Raw genomic sequence first — 4,698 nt, forward strand, 5'->3', positions numbered from 1 at the left:
TGAATTTTTTTTTTTCCTAGCTCCACTTTCACCTCCAGGTTTTAAACAGCCACAGAATTTTGACTGATCTCCTTGCATCCGTTGTTATATTTCTGCAATCTATGATCATTAGTGCAGCCAGAAAGCTCTTTAAAAAAAAAAAATCTCTATTTTACAATCTTTCAAGAATTTTATCTTCTTCTTGGGAGAATGAAAAAATTATCTTAACATAACCGCTAAGTTCCTGGAGGAACTCGCTCCTGCCTGCCTCAGAAAGTGTGTCAGTCTTTCCAGCATGACCACACTGGGCTTCTCTCTGGTCCTTGAATGCAGCTGTATCCTTTGTCTCTCAGGGTCCCAAAACATATTCTTTCTTCTGGAATGTCTTCTGTCCTCCCTGACTTGTCACATTAATATCTGTCGTTCTTTACATCTTGCCTCCTGTCACTTTGTCATAAAATCTTTTTCTGGATCCTACTCACACAGCGGGAATCAAGTAGATCAGAGAGCAACTGTGCACGCTTTGAAAGCTGCGTGCTGCGTCAGGACCATGGAACAGTCCCCAAACTTTGAATGGTAAATAAATTACTGCACAGGACCATTTTTTAATATTGGCTTTTTATGTAATAGTGACCCCACTGTCCATTCCATATACCAATTTCTGGCATAAAAAGTTGAAATAATAGTTTTATTTTACAGTTGATGCAATGGAGACACATTGCATGTGAAATGGTATAATTTATCCAAAGTTGCAAGATTTCTTAATGAAACTACTCAGTCTAGAAAATGACTAGAGATTTGGTGATCTTCCTGATTTATTATGCTACGTTGCTCTTCCATCATCAATGGATTCACAATCAGCTCTTACTCATTTGTGCATTTACTAAGCACATTGTATTTTATATAAAGCAAATCACTTGTCACAAATTATGTAACACCTCCTCCTTACTGTCAATATCTCTGTGTCCAGAAGCCTAAATAATAATAACAGCCTAAGGAAAACAGAAGTAAGAAAACAAATAAATGAAAAATAGCTTCACCCGAGGCAGAGGCAGACTCATTATATACCATGAAGTGAAGAGCTCAGAGTGGCCAGTGAGCATCCTTAAGACGACCACAACCATGTAAGGCGCCTCAGTGAAAAGAGTGTTCTTCGGAGTTAGAACAAAATTAGAAATGTAACTACTACTTATTTTACCGGTGACCTTGGGCAAATGAATTTACTATTTTAGAGTCTCGGGTATTTCCCCTATTAATTTGAGATAGTAAAACCAACTAACAGGGCGGTCATGTGAGAGCCCCTCTCTCTCTGCCCAAAAGCTGGTTGGAGGGAGATGGGAACTGCAGCACCGCCTCCTCATTCATCTCCTCCTGACGCCTCTTGCAAGAGAGTGGCTATTTCTAAAATGATTGTTTAGCTCGTGAGATATTTATCGGGCCAGCGAGGAGTCAATGTGCTTTAAACTGTCCCAGTGCATGCCTCAGCATGTTTTCCACCGCACAGCATCAGAGCCATGCGGCTGCCGAGAGCGGTGCCACCCCAAGGTGCGGGCGCAGAATTCAGACAGGAGTGTCTGCTTACATGCGGAGCCCAAGCCGCAGGCTGCAACCCTGACTCACCGCCGCACCCTGCACTGCAGCATTGGTCGCTGTCCCAGCTCTTATGTCATTTATCCATCTGCAAAATAAGAATTATAATAATACCTCTCTTGAATACTATTATGGGATAAATTGAGTTAAACCAGGTAAGGGGCTGAGAAGAGAGCCTGACCTAGGCTTGGTGCAATAAGTATATTGGACTGAATGCACTACTTTGTGAAATGGGTTATCATTTTTGCCACTTTGAAGACGAGAATACTGGAGGTCAGAGATGTTAAGCCACAGGTAGAAGATGCTAGAGCCAGGGCTTGTACCAAGTCCAGCTGACTATTAATTACATTAGCAAATGTTATGCATTTCTTCATGGGAAGGATATAGGAATAATGTTCTTTAAATACTTCTTTCCCAAATTCTTTATTGCACAACTGAGAAAGGGGGGGTGGGGAGAAAAGGGCAGCTTAACCTTGAGTAACATGATATAGCATCTGCAGTTTCATTTCTGTATTTGGGTTAAATCAGTTGTCAAACAATAAGAAGAACAGAGTGAGGTTTGGGGTGAGGACCGAGTCTGAAAGACTGGTAATGGTAGTCTCTGATCTAGATAACCACTGGCTGTTTTCCCCAAACTTCAGTTATGTTAGTAAAGCAAGAGGTGTGCTTTTATCTGAAAGTGAGGAAGAAGTGAGTTTGGGAGCTTAAGGATTATGAAAGGAGCCCCTGAAGTCACTGTGGAGAGAAATCAATTACTGTCTGTAGTCCTGAGAGGGGCCATGCATGACTCATGGTGCAGGTGCCAGTGAAAGATGAAGGCTATGAAGAGATCGAGGGAAGGGCGGAGAGAGAGAGACAGACAGACAGACAGAGGAAGAGAGAGACAGAGATAGAGAATGAGAGAGACAGAAAGAGAGGTTGTACAAAATAAGGAATACACTTTTTATATGAAAATATGTTTGCATTTCACCAAAATACGCTAGATGAAATGCACTTACCAAAGAGAATCTACACCTCGGTCTTGGTTTTCTGTCCTGGGACGCAGCGTAGCATCAGCAATTGGCCAGCAGCTCAGAAATTCCCGGGACAGCTGCGGACTTCAACTCTGCGTTTTCTCCGCACCCCCTGCCTGGGGGATGCGCCGCCTCCCCGGCCTCTTGGCCGACACTGTGTTTACCTGGCCGGCCGCAGAGCTGTGCTCCACATTGTCCTAAGAGCCAGTTCCTGCCCACCTTGGTTAGTCCTGCTCTCCAATTCAAAAGCGTGATGTTGGCCAAGCCAGGGGAGACATTTTGATTTCAGCCGCCTAGCCTGAGTTCCATAGGTCCCGTGCTTGTTGCGTCAATGGGCCAGGACTTTCCAGCCTGTAGCTAAGCCCGTCTCCTTCCTGTGGAAGGGCCGTGAGAGTGGGAGAGAGATGCCGGCGCGCCCTGTGCGGGGCCCTATCGTCAGCACTTCCAGGAGCCACCTTATGCAGCCTTCCCTTCAAAGACGCTATGAGGAAAGTGATGCACACAGCGCCGGACAGGCTCTGCTCATCCTGCCCGGTGCACAGGTAATTCTAAGTGAGTTCCAATTTCCACCCTATAGATTTTACGGCAGTCTTCCCGTGTAAGTCATCACTCCTTTCCAGTCTTTGTTCTTGCCTGGTATATGATGCAACAGCCCCAAGCACCTGAGAAACACACAGGAATGCTGCTGAGATAAATAGTTACATACCTTAACAAATGAGTGTTGATTTTTTTGGGGGGAGGGGTTCCTATGCACATTGTCAGAGGATGGGAGTGGGGCTAGGAATGAGAAGTGAGTCTGAGAGACTGGTAATGGTGATCTCTGGCCTAAATCACTCAAAGCGGATCTGTATGGCTGAATTTAGCAAGATTCAAGCAGCAATGGTGAAAAGCCTGGCTGAGGATGCCTGCCTGCAAGGGGGTCAGGAGCACAATAGGAAAGATGACTAGATTGTTCTTGGTAAAGTTGATGAAGGCTTGGGATAGTATACGGAAACCTTAAAATCTCAGAAAAATGTAACCATTTTTATTTTTCAATACACCGTTTTTGTTGAATCTTTAAAATATCACAAATATGTCTGAGGGATCGTCTGGCATCTTGCTGTTTCTATAGTTGGACAACTTAGAACTTGTTCAGCAGTTCATGCTGAACTGTTCCTTTTTCAGAGACTTAGGTACCATCCAAAATGTTCTGATATCTTTGTTTTCAACTGCTGGGGCTTGCTGAATCAAAGCAGCTGAATTTGATACAATTTCAATGCTCTTTCCTTCAAGAATCAACTCATCTTTCTGGGCTTCAGATACTGACCAAGCAACGCCTGATCTCATCCGAACTCTGAGAATGTACTTCTCACCCAATAAATTTCTATTTCTACAAGAGAACCATTCTCCTAAACGACGTTATTGAGGAAGTGAGCGTCCCCAGGCCTCATCTTCTAAGGGAAGGCCAGGGTTACACCCTGGATCATGTTCTGGACATGAGAGCAGATGGTGCGAACTGTGCCAGTTCCTTTCTATTTCCCCACCATTTGTCCACCCAGAGCCCCTTCTTTTTCTTTCCAAATAGAGTGATGTGGTTGAAGTCCCTCCACAAGGTGCCTCTGGGGCCCTTCACAATAACTGTGTGTCCCTTCAGAGTGAGGTCCATATTTTCTGGGGCGTCGACAGTCTGATTGCTGAGAAGGGTCTTCATCCTCACAGTAGATGCGGCATAGACAAATTGGAATCATTTTGAAGATCACCTAAAATTATGAGTATTGCTGTAGGTCTACCTCGCTTTTGACTTCTGAAAAAGCTAAGATGAGCTCTGGGAATTCTATCCACGGAACATTATGTTCATTATGATGTAAGTTCAAAAGAACTATTGTTATTATTACATTGGACAAGTAGTGCTCTGATCCCCTGTTTCCTTTTACTTCTGTTGTAGGACAACAAATCGCCTGGGACTTTAGGATATTTTGACTTGTTGATAATCCTACCTTTGTAATGACATTGGTCAATCCATCTGTCACTTCTGTTCATCTTTTCTCAAACTGAATAATGGATGATTCAAGAATTAATCTTCAGCAGTCTATAAAATTGATGGTTCTCTGATGAGAATATCTTCAAGTTGTGACAA

General features: G+C 43.6%; 1 pseudogene across 1 annotated transcript; it reads right to left on the minus strand.

Annotated features, from left to right (window-relative positions):
- Positions 1-3,713: 3,713 nt before the first annotated feature.
- On the minus strand, positions 3,714-4,272 carry LOC308567256 (large ribosomal subunit protein uL6 pseudogene; annotated as a pseudogene). Its single transcript has one exon. The product of its transcript is annotated as a large ribosomal subunit protein uL6 pseudogene (transcript).
- Positions 4,273-4,698: the final 426 nt, after the last annotated feature.

Source organism: Miniopterus schreibersii (genome assembly GCF_964146895.1).
Source record: "Miniopterus schreibersii genome assembly, chromosome: 14".
NCBI classification, from domain to species: domain Eukaryota; kingdom Metazoa; phylum Chordata; class Mammalia; order Chiroptera; family Miniopteridae; genus Miniopterus; species Miniopterus schreibersii.